The sequence below is a fragment of the Festucalex cinctus genome, chromosome 4, assembly GCF_051991245.1.
Source record: "Festucalex cinctus isolate MCC-2025b chromosome 4, RoL_Fcin_1.0, whole genome shotgun sequence".
NCBI lineage: Eukaryota > Metazoa > Chordata > Actinopteri > Syngnathiformes > Syngnathidae > Festucalex > Festucalex cinctus.
The window spans coordinates 6,928,219-6,947,317 of record NC_135414.1 but is presented as its reverse complement, the minus strand read 5'-3'; the positions used below and the strand labels follow the sequence as shown (position 1 = coordinate 6,947,317).

Genomic DNA, 19,099 nt, shown 5'->3' with positions numbered 1-19,099 from the left:
TATCCAGTAGATACTCTGCATTTTAAAAGGCACATTTTATTCTATTTTGTATATTTTTCCCCTCTTTTGGTGAAAAATAAAGAAGCCAACCTATTAACATTATACAATACGATTCAATATTGCAGGTTTTATGTAAGTTCATGATTATTAATTGTGATGTACAGTTAAGCACAAATATTCATACTCTGAGTTAAAGTGAATATTTAATTATTCAATCGATATCTGCTAGCATACATCACTGGTTGGCGTTTTATTCCCTACACTAAAAAAATAATAATAAATAAATAAATAAATAAATAAATAAATAAATAAATAAATAGATAAACAGGAAATGAAATGGTGAAAAATAGTTTTGAAGCAAACGGCATCTCCTCAATTCAGTAAACATAGTTCTCAATTGCTGCACGTTTTCAGCAATTATCTTCAAACAATGTAAAATGTATTCCGAAACAAATCTCTGAATTCACTTTACTGCAAGGTTATTTTAGTTAACAAAAACTAACCAAAGAAAAACTAAAACTAAAATTCAAAAAACAGTTTCGTTCATGAATTATAATACAAACCAAAATGCTTTTTTTAAAAACATTTTATGTTTACAAAACTAAAACTATCTATGATCATAGCGAAAATGTCCTTCATTCATTCCTTTGGTCATTAATTTAATAAATGAGCCTTTGGGAATGATTTCAAATGTGATTTTTAAGAATATTTATTTTGATATTAACTAAAATAAGGACATCTGAAAGTGTGTCTCACAGAAGCGACGTCATCTATCAGCAGCCAGAAGAAAAGGCTCCTAGGCCACAAGTTTGACTTTTTTGGCTCACCTGATATTTCATTTAATTCAGACGAAATGCAACACTAGGTAAGAAATGCGTTATTTTTTTTTCCATTTTTTGGTGTTTATTAAATATTGTGCACAAGTAATAAACGTTTTTAAAAAACTAAAGGAAAACTAATACTGAACTAAAATTAAGCTTTTTTTTTTTTTTTAAATAACTAACACTAATAAAAACTTGCAGGACCCCCTGAAAACGAATTAAAACTTAATTTAAAAAATACAACTCAAAACGAAATAAAAACTAACTTTAATGAAAAATCCAAAACAAGAATAACATTACAGCGATTTGAAAGTAATTTTTTTGGGCCAGCTAATGAATCATTTTGGGCTTAACTGCGCACCTAAAATATAAATGTGTGCTAAGTCTGACATGCTGAAACCAAGAATGGATTGGAGGAGGACAGCGAGTGTGCAAAATAATTACATTTGGGTCAATAGACCATGCCTGGCTGTATATAAGGAGGGCTCCGCTGCCCTGTTTGTTCCTTGATCTGCTTGCATTTTCAGTGCTGACGCAGCATCCTGCTCCTTAAATCGCATACTTGTGTGTCCTATATACATAATGTATCCATCTCGTGTCCTTTACATGCATTTACTGCCTCTGGTGAAATATAGACCTGGGGAGGGTGCATTGCACTTCACTCTGTCAGTGAGGGCGGGCGGGAGTCACAAGGTTACATTTAAGCTGTGATTGGAAGAATGTAATTAAGGCTACATTTGTCAACTTTCAATTTTGGGTGAGAATGGAAGGGGAATTGGAGAAGAAGATCTGTCTGTTACTGAACTCACCTGAGAGCTCACAGAGTTGCGCTCTCTCTAAAATGGGCCTCACAAGCTGGACGATTGCGACATGTTGTTAATACTTTGACATAATTAAATTAGTGCATTAGAAATGTACTGTGAATCCAGGTTGCACTACCACTATGGTGTTTTAACATTTTTACTGCTGTTCCAAATAGCCACGTATGTGGGCTACATGGCCTTGCTCGTTTTTTTTTTTCTTTTTTTTTTTCTTTTTTTTTCTTACACATGCTAACAATGTGCTTGAAAATTATGTGGTGTGCCAAGAAAACAGCACATTTGCAGTCACGTTAAACTAAATTTATATCAGAGGAAGCAGTGGCCTGGGTTCATGGTACGTACTTTCACCACCCAAACCTTTCATCTGCGATATGCTTATGCAACTCTTTGTTAGGGAAGGTGTGCATGGCAATCACAGGAATTTAGTAGACGTCAGCCACATCAAGGAAATCAACTCAATTATGTATATAGAGCACTTAAAAAACAATGGTAGCTGTAACAAAGTATGGTGCACAAGATCGAACCTAAAAAATAAATAAAATACATTTCCTTTCTAATGGAAATATAAGTCAACTCAATTTTGTTCTTCAACTCGTTTATCTTGGGTGTGATTCCACTGTTGGTCACTAGATGACACAATATTTTTGACACTGTAAGATTGCAAAAATAAAAGTGAAAACAGGAAGTAGGCCCATTTCAAGCTCATCCTAGTTTTTGCTGACGATTATTGAATGTTAAAACCTCGTTAATCCTGCTTTTTATGCCTACAGAAAGTGATGACTGTAGGCTTATTAGATCATGTATAAAGACCTTTAGATGTAAAAGTCACATAGGGAGTATTTAGATAGTATACTGTATAACGATATCATCCCCCATAATGAGGTGATTACTATATACAACAAGAGAACTATTCACATGAGATTAAATGAGGGCCACAGTTATTACCTCTCATTTTGCAGATAAACATGTTATCTGGAGCTGTTAGTTAGGTGAGATGAGAGAGAGGAACATTACTGAAGTCTTCACTGTTGACTTAGAATACTTAGAAATCCAAAACAAATTTTGGATTGCTAAAATGGTAGATATATGTTTTTGCATTTTACATCTTTATGTTGTCATCCTTTTGCTTTACTTGACTACGCTTTAGTAACGTCTGTCCTCCCTCTTCTTATCTCCTCCTGGATGCATTCCTCGCTGAGGGGATGCCGGCCAGCTCCTCGTGAACAAATGGTGGAAAAGAGCTCCAATAGTTTCAATATTTTCCACATAAAAATATCACCGGTAAGATACTGTTATAGGGAAAACGTTTTACTCTGACGCAAAAAGAATAAAGGGTGGAAGCAGAAATAAAGGAGAAAGTTACCGGAGCTCTTTTTGATGGGCTGCTGACTCATAGGCGCACACCAACTAGCATCGGTATTTATACCAAAAACAAAAAAAATGCCACAACTAAAAATGCTGTAAATGTTACAAATGGTTTAGCACAATACAAAACATGTAAAAAATAGTCAAAAGAAAGAGGCTGGAAAAGTAAAAAGAAAGTTGGGCATTTATACATAAATAGAAGTACAAAACCACAGCGTATCCTGTCACAACAACCTCACAAACATGTCATGCTAAAATCATTACAGGGGCTTACAGTATTATGTTACACAATGCTATATTTTGCCTGCATTGAAAGCAGGTTGTTATCTTCATGAGCCAGTATTTAAAAACGTTTTTCAACTAACTAAAAATGTACCGCATTTTCTACTGATGACAGTCTATTTCTGTCTAAAATCCAAATATGTTATTTTAAGAACAAGCTCTGAGAACATTCTTTGTATTATCTCTGGAAAATCAAATCATGCCTCTTAATTCTGCCAGAAGAGAAAGCGAGAGAATCTGGCGGCAGTCGCTCTCATTGCGTACTTGCTATGCGGAAGAGTAACAGCGCTGAAATGCATGTTTAAACGGCCATAAAAAGTCCTACTGAGTGATTGATGCCGTCATTGAGGAGAGTGCACCCATGCAACCCGGGTCCCAGCAGGTGCACATCAGCTACACATTAGAAAGACTGAGCAACTGTGGCATTCAAGGGGTGATGTCTGGCGGAAGAAGACGTACATCAACCGTCCCGTCCCTCGGCGGTGGCTGTACACAATGAGGACCAGAGCGAAGGCCAGGAGGATCTGTGCAATGGTGTTTTTTGGCTGCAGGGCAAGCTCACACATCCATGGCTATTGATCCAGCTATTGACTTCATTTGATGTTTCCTTTCAAGCGCAGTGTCAGGCTGCCAAGTGAAAGTATTTAGGGGTGGTCAGGGCTCTCATGTTTAATGTGCTACGTGATTAGTCTTGTGTTGAGAGATCGACTAAATCCTGTCCACAACCTCGATTTAAGCGTTGCTTGAGGTAAGGCAGCTCCACCAGGCTTACTGTTGAAGCCGCTTTGCCTTCATGGCTTCGGAAGACCGTATCACGTTTACTGAGCTTGTTGATTTGAATTTAATTGATGTTTTGAAAATGATTTTGAAAGTCTACCTAGTCCTTTTGTGTTAAACGGAACACAACCTCTGAGATGTTCACCCCAGATTGTTTGGAATTTCAAAACACAGAAAAAAAATTCAAATTCATTTAATTGCAAAAACTATTGTTCATAATAAAATTAAATATGGCACGATACGTTGCATATGCCCTTTGCAGCTCACGTGAAAAAAAAAAGTGTAATTTTTAGATTTTGCTATTTATATCTCGTAAGGGGATAGTCAACCTGAAAAAATCTTTTTGACATTAATATGTTCTATGCAGCCCCACTTTTCTCAATATGGTCTGCAACATTGATAGCATCTTCAGTTGATAGCAATTGGGAAAATGGCTGCCCCCTGAGATGGATAAAAATGACAGGATTTTGATACATAACTCTTATTCCACAAATGTAATAATTATCAGAATGTCATGTTTAGACCAGTGAGGTCACATATATAACATGTTATTGTCAAGAAATGTCTAAGGTTGACTAACACTTTAAATAGTAAAAGCTAAAAACAAAACACAAAAAGTGATTGATTAATCTTTTGTTTTATATTCTTAATGTGTCTTATGTTTGTCAATAAAAATGCATCTAGTGGATACCAGTTCAAACGATTTTTGTCCTGCAAAAAAATGAGACTAATATAAACCATTTCAAAAGTGTGTTCTTCATTAATGTGGCCTCTAACCTGTCCAACTCCCAATATTTTTTGTCTATTTTTTTTTTTTTTGAGTGGGGAATTAATAACACATTGAGAAAGTTGTGGCCTATATTTTAACGTCATCAGGACCTCGAATTTCTGGTTATCTACAATGTATATAAAAACACAATTTAATGCCAGATTTTGGTTTGGTGTCCTTTTGGATCCGGGTCATGACACCAATTGAAAAGTTCTGGGAAAACCTGCCACCTGGTCCTTTTATCATTAAAGCTCACAGTGTGAACAATAATGAGCAGAAGACGGTATATTCTCCCTTGAACTATTTACTTGATGCCAGAAAAATTGAGTCCACAGCTGTGGAGCCCTTTAACTAGATATGTGTGCCATAGTGCAGATACATAGGAAGATGTCGAACCAGGACAGGACACAGCGCCACAATGACCTAGCTCAAATCACCGATCGAATTATTCAGAGGCCTAATCTAACAATGAGCAGTGTTGTGTTTGGACCACATACAAAAATAACAAAATCTTCCAAGCACACATGGTCAAATTCAGTTGCCTTAAATAGTATTTTTTTGCGATAATATTACTTGAGATGACATTTTCAACAAAAAACAGTCGTCAGTTAAACGAATGTCTCCTATAATGATTTGAACTTGCTGCCTGACAAGCGTGTTGCTGTGTCCACTCAATCAGCGTGGAGGCTGCCCTTGACTTTCAGCCGTTCCCAGGACTCGTGGGGGCTGCCGGGGTCTCTGAGGGGACAGCTTTATGTGACGCACACAGAGCAGATGTTCCTCTGCATTTGCTGAGGCCAGTTTGGGATGCCGTCTCTGTACACACGTGAACTTTGACCCTGGAGGTTGATTTGTATGCTCTCGTAGCCGAGGTCAAATGCAAATCTAAGCATGGTCAGATCAGCTGAAAAATCTTATTTTTTCAAATTAAATCTCATTTAGCAACTTTTATTTATTATAGGTGTGAAGTGTACTTGAAATGTAAATTTCGTGACAGGGTTTTATGTTCACTACGTTTCTACACATTTAATGAGGTACACGCGTCCAGATAAAGTTTACAAGAATGAATTTTATTATGAGAATGGAGCATCGCCATTGGTTCCCAGATCCAGACTAAATGCAGGGAATATATCACACTGATCTTAAATAGCTCATGAATTTGTAGTGGCCCCTCCGTCACTCGCACAGGGGTCTTCACCTCCAGCTACGAATAAGAGACACAGCAAAGCTCTTACCCGCTGTCCACCTGCGGGCTTTCTGCGGGGAACTACTACTATGACTACTCTGTCTGGCCACTTCAGTAAAGCTCAGTCACGTGTCTCATTCTCGATTTATGTTCACATGTCATAGTATGACAGGTTCTGTCAAAACCACAAACATTCAGATAGCAGTGAAACTGAAAATGTCTCCCTTGGATCATTTGTGTGCTGTAAGACTTCTAGAATATTGATTCCTACCAGATGAGGAAACATTTCTTGACATTATCCAAGTAAATAATGTATAAAGTGTATACGATGCAACCCCATGAAGAGTAATCTTTGCACTATATTACTTGCATACAATACAATCACAATTAAATAAATTGATCCCCTAAATGAAGGAAAGTCACCATGGTGCACTGCAATTCTACACCACTGGAATGTACAATCACAGTAATGAATACTTTTAAAATAAATGTAGTGTCAATCAGAACTGTAATGACAATTCATGCACTTCTGATTTGTATTCACTGCCACAACTGCATCATACTTGCATTTGCTTCATTGTTCTGATATACAACAGTAACTATTTGAATTGGTAATCATCCAGTTGTGTCTTCTCAAGTACACTGATGATTTTCTCTAGGCCCAACATGGCCTCATGCATTAATAAAGGCTGTTTTGCCAGTGTCTTATTAGCTGTAATGTGCCTGTCTGGTAACTCATGTCTGATGGCAGCAAAGCGCCACTTGCAGACTAAAGAATGAAGCAACACAGCAAGTGTTGTATTTCAATATTGCTGCCTTCTGTTTCTACCAGGGCCAAATCTATATGGATCTGAATTTGATAATGATTCAATTACATTTGTATATTTGAGTGTCTGTTACAGTGAGTACAGAAAATGAAGCAAAGAAAACAAATGAGTGCGTCAGGGTGGATTGTGTTGCATTTCATGTTGGGTGGGGCATCAGTGAGATGTCGGGGGCGCTAGAAAGCAGTGAGGAGGAGTGAATTATGTAAAATTAGATTTAATTGTGTGTACGCACATATCCTTGCAAACATTAAAAATCACACTTTTGCATTTAATACTCATTTGCCACAACTGAAGGTACACCCACAATCTAATACGAACTGACGAAAATAAAAATCCACACAGACAAATCGCACCTTTTTTAAATTAACTTAAGCGTTTTTGATATTGTCGTTCAATGTTGAGTGGAATTATACCAGAAAAAACAAACAAGCAAAACACTTGAGTCTCAAGTAGTGCCATTCTACATGACTACAAATTACAACCACAATGACAAACATTTGGTTAAATGAATAATAAACAGCATCTGCATCGTTTAAAAGCCTATTTTTAATTGAGCTGTTGTATTGTATTATGGATAGTATTTTAGTATTGTACATTAGTGTTTACCTGTCAATCACAGCACAAAGCATTGAGGCCAAATATCTCATGTCAACTGCAAGAAAGTCAGTTATGTGTATCACTACACTACCACTGATCCTCTTTAAACAAGCCATACTTTCAAGCTTGCGTTTTAAATGACTTTTTCTCTTTAGCACACACTTAAGACTTACTTTCAAGAACATTTTCTTTGAGAGAATTACAGCCCTATCAGTACTGAGAATCTGTTAGCTTTACTTGTAGTCCCTGCAGTGTGTTTGACTGTCCAGTGTTTTTATTCCTGCTGGCAGCACAAACCTGATGAATTGTCGGGCAAATGCTCATTTAGATCACACGGCCGCATCAGTCTAATGTAATGGACGTTGTATACAAAGGGGAATTAACAGAGGACATTTTACGCAGAAAAATATAATTCATGCATAATTGATTGACTCATGATTGCCTGTGTTTACTGTCATTTTTCCTTGTTGAGACAAATTCTTTCCGCGGGCTGTTTGCCTAATGGATTCGGAGGATATTTAATTTAGGGCTGTCCACCAGCAAGTACAGAACATTCCCTTTACTAATATGTGGCTTGCCTTTACCACTCAAATGGCTCTCATTTAGCATGGGAAGCCATAGTCAATCATTTTGATCAATTTATTTAAATATGAACAAATCTTCCTTTTTTCAGGCAATAAGAAAGCCTCGATTGGTGATCCTACAAATTGTGTTCTGATATTTTGATGGACATAAGACAGTTGCATCATCTGGAAATGGCACCACTGCTAGGAGAGATCATGGTTCTGACATATTTCTATGTGTTTATTTTTTTGGAAGCTTTTTTTTTAGTATGTCTACTCTTTCTTTTCAAAATTAAATTTGACAAACATCAAGGTAGTGAGGAGCTTAGGAGTGAATGCTGTTGTGCCTTGAGCAATTACGGCTTTGGAGTTTTGATAAAGCTTCAGATTTGTTCTGGCTTCTCTGCAGCAAAAGGCCCCATTTATCATATTTCTGCTCCTTAAGTGTTGATATCAAATATGTGGGCCTCCAGAGAAGTTCCCAGGGCCAATTCTTATGGACAGAGCTACATGCTACGGAATAATTGTATACCACTCGGGGTGTATTTGAATCCTCCGACCTTGTATGTTGAACACCGGTCGTGGTTTTACTTGGATCACATTCACATCTTGATTTCGGAACTGTCTGACTCAGCATGGTCTAACTCTTATTTCAGTAATTATTGAAGTGTACCACATTTTCTGATCTACAGTATTCATCCGTCCATGCATTTTATTTTATTTTAATTTATTTATTTATTTATTTTTTACCCCCTGTTGCTGATTATGGGGAAGCTGAAGGTCTGTCGAAGTTTGGTGCATTCAATATAAACTTATCAGATTATCAGGGCCCGGTTGTTCAAAACTCGGTTATAGCTTTAGCCATTGGTTAAGTAGATTTGACCGACTGTTAACTTTAACGGAACTGTTATCTTGTTGTTCAAAACTCTGTTAACTTTAACCAGCTGTTAACTTTCTGTTAAAGTTAACACACCTAAGGACCGCCACTAACTTTTTAACAATATGGTTAACTCTGTGTTTGTGGCTAATGCAGCCTTCATGATGCCCACTGAGCGCAAGAAAAAGAGAGTCTATCGAGGGCTTGATTTTGATGTTGGTGATTATTCTGATGAAGAGTTAAGCACACGTTACCTCTTAGCAGTAATAAAATTCCAAGTCTCTTGCTGAGTCAAAAGAGAAAGAATAAAATTGTTTTTTAAGACAAGTTCTAAAAAATGGACAGAGAGAAAACAAAAATAAATTATGATGAATTAAAAATAAATACATAATTATTGGGTACAATAGACTTGGTCATGTTTTTTTGGCAGGCAAATGTTGTGGGTACTTTTTTTCTGGGTTATCTCTTGCTTGAATGACGTCACGGTAGATAAGAGTGAAAAAGAGAGCGTGGTGGGAGAACCATAAAGTAGAATATTGTGAGTGAAGCAGTTATTTAAATTAGTGAGCTAGCAGTTTTTTTTTACATTAACAAAGATTTTATTTTTTTTTTAAACTCCTGGACTGTGAGTCTATGAAAAGTTCAAGCTCTCATTTTGTGTGTGTAGTGTTGCGTCGTACTGATTTGTTATGTGTTAAGTTAGTATGCTATGTTAGCTTAGCATGTACTATGATTTATTTCCTTAAGTCTCATGTTGCGTGATTGTCTCAAAGTTAGCTTGTAATCGGACTTTTAAAATCAAGTAATCTGTAAAGTAGCTGATGACACTGCTCACTGGTCATAGAGAAGGTGTCAAAACATGCTACGCTACATGTTTTGCAACATGGTGAACGCGGGGTAAGCCAAATATGGCCGGTCCCGCGTTTCATTATATGCCCCCCCCGGAACACTCCGTGTCACCCCCCGCACCACCCTCCCACTCAAGCTTGCTGGGCCCGCTACCGCAGCCGGCACACTGACCACTCGGCTGAGACGAAAGGCAATGAAGTCCAAAACATGCCGTTCATCTTCCAGATGGAGTGATTTACTGATTTCGCATGAGCCCCCACCCCACATTGGACCAGCGCTCCCTACTCTGCTGAATAAACATTTGTTTTCTTTAACTTGATGTTCTGATATTATAAAAATAGAAATCAAATAGTCTAAATGAATTTGGAATGTTGTGCACATCACCCACTGATGAAGAAAATGTAGAAAAATGATACTGCGGCGGGAGTGTACTGTTTGTGGTGGTGGGGTGAATATGTATGACTGGGCTGGAGAACTCAGTCCGGGCATGGTGCTGTGGAAGAATCACAGTTTTTTCTTGCTGATTTGCTCAATACAGGGCAGGGTCACCGTTATTTGTATTTTCCTATTTTTATATTTTTATTACCTTCCATGAAAAAAAAAAAGGGGGGGGGGGGGGGTCTCTTGGGAGATGGCTTTCACTCTCCTAATTTTCTCATCACTCAGATACAGCCGCATGTCTCTTCTCATCTTCCCCATCATTTGTCTCTTAAATAATAAGACTTAACATCTGCATACTGATTTAGGTGGTACAAAAAAAGGTGAAAAGACATTTGGGAGGGGTACAGGAGAAAAGAATAGCATGCTAGATGGGGGGCGGGGGTATTAAAAGATGAGAGAAGTGACCTTCTTCTTGCCTGGTTTCCATGTGACCACCATGAGAGCTGCCATGTTTGCGAGGGCCGCCATTTTCTTGTATTTGATATTGGGCTGTGCGGGGGGGGGGTCTGGTCACCGTTCAGCCCCGCAGGCATCACGCGGGGTGTGTTCCGTCTGTCCGTGGACGTGTATGTGTGATGCGTGAGGGAGGGGCAGCAAAAGGCGAGCCAGGGGCATGAGGCCAGAGCTCAAGTTCATCACTGCAGACAATGAGAAGCTCGTCACAAAGCAGTCGGCCACTCGCTAATGTGGGCCTGTGCGCCGTTGTGCTATCGTTAAAACGCATTCCCGCCACCTTTGGCTCCTCCCGATCCGGTTCATGTCCCCCGTGGGTGCATCCCACTACTTTTAGTTATAAGCCACTACACCCGGATGGCTATTTGTGTGTTTATTGTGCATCATAAAGAGAGAGATGCTGTTTTTTTTCTGGCCCGTGCCCACAGGGGTCGGACTGTTCTGAGTACAATACACGGTGACAGCGCAAGCACTCTACCGCACACTTTTTTCAAGCCCCCTTCCCCAACACCACCACCGCCTGTCCTCCCTCCTCCTCTTTGCGCCCCCTCGCCGGGACATCTGCTCCCCCAGAGTAGCCGCCATTGTGATGCTCAACACTAACTGGGGTTTTAGCCACTGGTGGTGTGAAATTAAACAGCCACCTCATCCCTTGATGATAAGTGGCGTCCTGTCTTCATGCTGCAGCTATCTCGCCGTCACACAGCACAAGGTCATGCTTTCAAGGGTGATCATGGGAATTACAGTTCACTATTGTGGGGGGGGGGGGGACATGAAGAGTGAACATGAAGGCAGGATAGTTGAAACTATCACGTTTGGAAGCATTTAGATTTTGCATTTTCCCCCCCAATGTCAAATGTAAATCTTCATCTGCATGAACCATGTTTTTAAGAACTTGCATAGTGAAAATATAGTCACTATAATATAATCACATTTTTTCCCCAAAAAAATACATTAGGCTTAAAAAAAAAAAAAAAAAAAAAAAAAATCAAATCTTCTGGGTAAATTATCTTTTTAAAATTAAAAGTTAATATTTCATTCTCGCCATATATTTTTAATTCGTCCTTTGCATTTTTGCAAATATAATGTATCCTTCCACACTGATTTCCCTCAACAGCCTTGATGAGTACTTCAGATGTGGATTAAAGCACTCAATTCCAAGAGGGAAATGAGTAATAATTCAGAGATATTAATAAAACATAATAATGCCGTTCAGGAACATCTCAAGTCGCCGCCAAAAAAAAAAAAAAAAAAAAAAAAAAAAAAGAAAGAAAGAAAGAAAAGGATTGTTTCTGCTGTTATGTTTCATGACATTGGAGTGTGTCGGGAATGTCGTGGACCCGACTTGGCAGGAGTGGTGGACATGCTGGATGTTTCATTTCACACCACCAGTGGGGGCTCTGTTGAGTCAGTAGTGAAACTGACACTCTTATCATTGTGTAGTATTTTAGTTGTAGTTTTAGTAACAATAAGTAATTATTTTGTATTCTAGTGTTTTTTTTTAATGTAGTTCCTCTTCAACACACAGGTAGAGCAGGTAGAAGTTAAGTTGTGCATTTGTGTATGTGTGTCATATCCTCTCTAGTCATGCTTCTCATTTTAAGGTAGTTCAGTAAAGGAAATGAAAGTCCATTCTTTTTAACTCACAAAGCCTTTAAAAAAATATTAGACATCTACCTCATTATGCTAGTATTAAAATGATGGCGATGGACTGTTAATGCAAGTGGAGTCATTTCCAGTTGGGCTAATGGTGGTGATAGAAGAGGCCGGCTGGGCCTTGGGCCACATCGCTCGCTGGATGGCTGGCGTCCACATTTCTCACACAAAATGGCACTTGGTGCACCTTCAGTTGAGGAAGTCGCTTAGTTTGAAGCCTGATATCAACGTGAATATCTTGCTTTAGTCTCATCATAAGAAGCATTATATGCAACTAGCTGTTTAATTAAACTCAATATAAGTTGAAAGATTTTACAATGCAAATTAACCTTGATTGAATAATAATAATAATAGTCCGGAGTGCAACTTTTTGATTTAAGTTGATAATGTAATTAACATATGCTGATAACGAATCACCTAATGACAATTAAAATGGAGAAGAAGGGCAAATTAACTTTTAGGAAATAATAAAAATGGTTTTGTACAATATCTAATGAAACATTTAATGCCTTATTTGGAAAATGACATTTTGGCCTCCTAGCTTTTATGTGTGTGAGGATATTAGACTTTTTTTTTATGTCTTTGTGATGCCAGTTTTCTTTTTCATTCTCTGGTTCTTTCTTTCTTTCTTTCTTTCTTTCTTTCTTTCTTTCTTTCTTTCTTTCTTTCTTTCTTTCTTTTCTATTTTTCTATCTCTCTGTCTTTGAATTTCTTTCTCTAGATCCAGCTTCCTATTTTTCTTTTTTCCTTTTTCTTTCTTGTCTCTGTCCTTCAGTCATGCACACACTCACACACACAGGCACAAAGTGTAATAAATTGAAGTCATTTTGATGAAGGGAAAAAAAAAAAAAAGTGGCATTGGGGATGGCTTGGAGAATGATGCCCTGAAGTATCACCCGGGATGATAAGGCAATCCCAGTCACTGCATAAATAAATATATTAAAATCATATTCCATGTGTTTTTTCCCCCACCTCCCCTCAGACCCTCACTCTGGCAAATCCTGACCCCTCACCAGCCCCAGCTTGACATATCACTTATATACCCCTTCACTGCTGATGCAGTCCCTGCTATCCCCCAATATAATGTCCACCAGCATTAAAAAAAAAAAAAAAAAATGAATGAATGCAGCTTTTGTACTAAATAATGCATTTGACTAATACGCATTCAGGTGGAGGCATTCTTTGGCCCCACCGCTCGCTCGAAATATTGAATCGGGAAACAGGGGGAGTCCGGCGACTGCTTGATGATAGGCTAGAGCAGTAAAGAGTGAGAAAAAAAAGAGGAGAAGAGCGAGGGAGTGGAAGAAGATGGAGAGTGAGAGAGTGGCAAGCATATTATAAGTCATCCATGTGGATCACCCTGCTAAGATTGGGAGCAATCCCTTGTTGAAATTGTCTTCTAAACACTTTGGAGAAAGACAAGGAGACGGGATGGAGCGGCCAGCCTTTCTCGCTGTCCCGACTCAGGTAGAGAGACCTGACACACTGCTGCTTGCCTCTGTCTATTTCACTTTCTGTCTGTGTGTGTGTTGTGAGCCAACCAGCCAGCCAGGCGGCCGGCTAGTGAGTTGTGTGCACGTGTTGGAGCGAGAGCAAGAGAGAGAGAGAGACTGTATGTGTGAGTGTAAGGAAGAGGGGGTATTATGCACCCTGGATGTTGCCTCGTGCTTTAAACAGCTGCCTACAAGCCCAGGTATTGCGCGCCGGCTTCTAAATAAGCAGCACGTTCATGCCCCCCCCCTCCCCCCCCCCCACTCCACCACCACCACCGCCACTCTTCAGGACTGTGAAATCAGACTCATACAGATGCGTGGGGCTTGAGCAGGAGCACGAGTCGGCTCCTGCATGACTTACTGAGGCTAGAGGTGTAGAGGACCAGCAGAGAGGGGGACTGTAACCACATAGAGGGGGAAAAAGACAGTAAGGTCAGTAAAAAGCTTTTGTCATGTGTGCTGTGCCGGAGTCAAGTCGAGTTGCGAGCATTTGCAAGTATTGATTGTTGAAGTTTGTGGCAAGCCTGCTCTGATTTGAGGCTGACAGCTGAGGGCACATGGGAGCACTGGACCTAGGTGCTCTCAGGGAGGGGATGGGGGGAGTGTGTGTGGGTGTGTGTGTGTGTGTGTGGGTGTGTGTGTGTGTGTGTGTGCGCGTGTGTTGGGGGGTGGGGGGTGTGGGGTTAACTTGGAGTGGCCCAACTCTGAAGTTTTGCATGTGGGTGTAAGGATGTATACTTTGTGTGTGGACATATAACTGCCTGTGTTTTTTTTGTTTTGTTTTGTTTTTGTTTTTGTTTTTTTTTACATTTTAGCAAATATGTTAATTCAACCTGGAGGACCAAGAATCTTTTTTTTAGTAAGCACATTGTTATTTTTGAGAGATATTTTGACAGTTAAAAATGACACTATTAGGCTTTAAACTTCGGATCATGTACAATAAGGTGAAGTTGCCATGTTTGAAAGTGTAATGTTTGCATAACTTGATGCAAGTTGCAAAATGGATGTGTTTAATGCTTGGAACTTGTACAGTAAAGTTGAGTGTTGTTTTGTATTTGTTGAACTTGATGCAAAAGTACAGAGTATGTGTGTGGTACGTGAAACATATTAGGAATGGGCGAGCACCAATAACAAATATCGGACCTTATTTCAAGGTATCAGGAACTAGAAATTCTAGAAAGTTGTGTTTTCAGATTTTGCAAGAAACACAAAAAAATGAACCATTTGCACCACAAGGAGATGATTTAGGCAAAAATAATAGTAATTTTGCAAAAAAGATGACTTAGACAATTATTTTAAGTGGGTGACGAATTAGAAAAAAAGAAAATTGCCATTCATTTCTTGCAATTTGAAGGAAAAGTGCTATATTGGGATACATAGTCTTTTTTTTTTCATTTCTCTCATATTTTTTTAAATAGGTATTTTATGTAACAAAAGTACTAGAACTCATACTGAAAAAAGTGGTATCAAACATCCCTAATAAATGTTCTAAAGGTAAACTGGAACTGTATTTGAATTGTTGCCATTTTGAACATGATAAAAATAAGTTTACATTACATCAACGTACTTCCAAATTGGGTCATATCAGATAAAAAAAAAAAAAAAAAAAAAAAAAGTACCCGGTATTCCAAAAAAACAATTTCCTCATAGGAAGAGCCCACCCTTGAGTGTGCATTTGTCAAACGCAGCAACCAGTCAGTGTGTCATGCGGTGACGTTGTCCAATGGGAAGGGTCAGTGCGTCCACGTGACACACTGACACACACAAGATGGTGTCCAAGTGAGTTTTAGTCTATTTTTATTCCAAGTGGCTGCACTATGAACCGCAAATATCCATGACACAAAATCACTTCATTTTATTCACTTTTTATTTTGTGCCGTCAAGAAGGGAAAAAAAGGGCTTAATGGCAGAATTTTGCTCAGGGGTGGGAGGAACACGCTTTCGCTATACGTGGCGGCATTTAAATGTGTGGCGCAAAAGCGAAAAAGCCGCTATGACCAAATTGTCAGCAATACTAAAGACATCAACACAAAAATTTCAGCCATCCATCACAAGTGTCGGCCGGTTTCTGTGGCGACAGTGATTTATTCCCGGCTTGAAATCCATTTGGACTCGCTCGCTAACTCACTCACTTCCTCACATTCACCGTCTCACACACACACACAAGCACCCAACACCATGTTTTGATTCACACACAATATTAATAAACATTTATTTAAAGTTAAGTGTTAATTGTGGATTTTCTGAGCTGCCATGGCAGGCGTGGAACGATATATTTGACTGTGTTGAGACAGCAACTTTTGACTTTATTGCTACTGTCATATTTGAAGTCAAAGCAAAGTAAGTAGCGCTTCTTTCTTTCTTTGATTGATGGAGGTCAGTGATGATGTGGAGTCATGCATCCCTCCCAGAAAAGAGCACGTTATCATGGCGGTGTCGAGTTTGGACCTTTTTAGCTAGGACTGAATCATTTTGGAAAAAAAAAGAAAAAAAGAATTGAAGATTAAAAAAATCTGTTGAATTTGATTCTTGGCATGCTAATTCAAAAATTGCAGTCAGTTCTTTTCAAGTCCTCCCCCCACAGCTGATCCTGCAAATAAGGAAAATTCCACTGATTAGCATCAAATGTGATAGCCCTCAAGTTCAACAATCCACAATGTAAATTTTGACCTTAACTACTTGCACGCAATTATGAAACATAATAGCGTGAATTAAATATTGCAGTCATGCCTGTTTCTTTCATATTTCATTGTATGTCAATATTTGAACATTTTAATAAAACGAACACATATCTGCTAAGTACTGTTTAGAATATTTTTTCATATTATTTAAGAAAATGGGAATCCGAAAAAAAACTTGACGTGATGGAGAAAAATTGAGATTTAGGATTCAGCACCCAAAATTTTGTTATAAACAAGCTGTCAGACCTAACTCAAAACAAAAAAAAAAAAAAAAAAAAATGTGTTCCCGAGTGAAATCTAATTAAGAGTTTTGGAATTTTTCATTTTAGTTAGTTTTTATTTCATTTTTTATTTTTTTATTTTTTATTTAGTTTTAATTCGTTTTCAGTGTGATTTAGTTTTAGTTTTGATTAGTTTTAGTTATTTCATAAGTGTTTTTAGTTTAGTTTTAGTATTAGCTTCTATTTATTTATTTATTTATTTATTTATTTACTCATTTATTTTAATGTGTATTACTTGTGCGCAATATTCAAAAACTACCATGCGAGCGACGTCAACTGAAGGTGCTTTTCTATTGATTGATGGAGGTCAGTGATGATGTGGAGTCATGCATCCCTCCCAGAAAAGAGCACGTTATCATGGCGGTGTCGAGTTTGGACCTTTTTAGCTAGGACTGAATCATTTTGGAAAAAAAAAGAAAAAAAGAATTGAAGATTAAAAAAATCTGTTGAATTTGATTCTTGGCATGCTAATTCAAAAATTGCAGTCAGTTCTTTTCAAGTCCTCCCCCCACAGCTGATCCTGCAAATAAGGAAAATTCCACTGATTAGCATCAAATGTGATAGCCCTCAAGTTCAACAATCCACAATGTAAATTTTGACCTTAACTACTTGCACGCAATTATGAAACATAATAGCGTGAATTAAATATTGCAGTCATGCCTGTTTCTTTCATATTTCATTGTATGTCAATATTTGAACATTTTAATAAAACGAACACATATCTGCTAAGTACTGTTTAGAATATTTTTTCATATTATTTAAGAAAATGGGAATCCGAAAAAAAACTTGACGTGATGGAGAAAAATTGAGATTTAGGATTCAGCACCCAAAATTTTGTTATAAACAAGCTGTCAGACCTAACTCAAAAAAAAAAAAAAAAAAAAAAAAAAATGTGTTCCCGAGTGAAATCTAATTAAGAGTTTTGGAATTTTTCATTTTAGTTAGTTTTTATTTCATTTTTTATTTTTTTATTTTTTATTTAGTTTTAATTCGTTTTCAGTGTGATTTAGTTTTAGTTTTGATTAGTTTTAGTTATTTCATAAGTGTTTTTAGTTTAGTTTTAGTATTAGCTTCTATTTATTTATTTATTTATTTATTTATTTACTCATTTATTTTAATGTGTATTACTTGTGCGCAATATTCAAAAACTACCATGCGAGCGACGTCAACTGAAGGTGCTTTTCTATTGGCTGCTGCTAGATGACGTCACTTCTGTGTGACACATTTTCAATCGTCCTTATTCCGGTTAATATAAAAATAAATCTACTTAAAATCACATTTAAAATCATCCCCAAAGGCTCATGCATTAACTTAATTACCAAAGACGAAAATGAAGGACATTTTTCCTATAATTATAGGCAGTTTTATAAACATAAAATGTAGTTTTAGTTAGTTTTTGTTTTTTAAAAAGCATTTTCATTTTAATTTTATTTTGTGAACAAAATTGTTTTTGAATTTTAGTTTTAGTTTTTTCGTTAATTTTAGTTAACTAAAATAACCTTGGTTGTTAACTGTCGAAACACTTTGATTTGTTGATTTGGAATCTTTTAATTGTTCACCATGACAATTTCACAAAATTCTACCAAACTGTGGTGTAACCATAAGTCAGTCACAAGTAAGATTATGACAATATTGCACACAAATCTGTGGCTTTATCACTCAACTTTTCACATTTCATAAAACAATGACATGTAAACATATAGACTAGACTTCTTAAGCTCTGAACTTTAGAACACAATTAGGCACTACTAGTTAAATAATAATAATAATAATAATAATAATATATATATATATATATATATATATATATATATATATATATATATATATATATATATATATATACAGTATACTGTAAAATAAAGCCAATTAAATGAAGCTTGTTTTTTATTTCCAAAATGCAGCCTTTTGAAAATTGCATTTTGCTTCATTGTGATGTATATTTAAATTTGAAATCCATAAACTGATGGAGTGTGTGTGCGTTTACAGTGTTGGGCTGCAAAGGGGGGGGGGGGGGGGGGCTTGCTCTCCTTCTTCATTTCATTTCCTCTTTTTTCTCCACAGCTTCTGTGGTATTTTTTCATATGTTCCATGATAAGTCACGTCCCATTCGCTGTGCAGGCATATTTATCAGTCCGTCCACTGCTACTAATATCCTCCATCCAGCGACTAGCAAAGCCCCAGCTCTCGTTGTAAACCTTGACCCGAGTCCACAACTGCTCCCTGAGATCTGGTTCAGTCACGTGAAGGTTTCCTCATGAATTCTGCCATATTGGCTGATGGCTGTCATGCAGATGCATGGTTCGGAGCTGGAGCTGTCATCTCTTAACGCGTTGCTTTGTTAGACGTGCGCGTGTCTG

At 37.6% G+C, this 19,099-nt stretch overlaps 1 protein-coding gene across 6 annotated transcripts in view; it reads left to right on the top strand.

Moving 5' to 3' along the window:
- Positions 1 to 19,099, top strand: part of zfhx3b (zinc finger homeobox 3b) — a 298,790-nt gene that overhangs the window by 17,620 nt on the left and 262,071 nt on the right. The window contains exon 1 of one of the 6 annotated variants that reach the window (XM_077518495.1): positions 13,692 to 13,751. The exons of 3 other annotated variants lie outside the window; for them this stretch is intronic. The gene's annotated coding sequence lies outside the window, so the exon portion shown is untranslated. Of the gene's footprint in view, positions 1 to 13,691; positions 13,752 to 14,149; positions 14,210 to 19,099 lie in introns of those variants that run through there. 2 more of the 6 variants (XM_077518496.1, XM_077518494.1) reach the window with 2 other exon arrangements.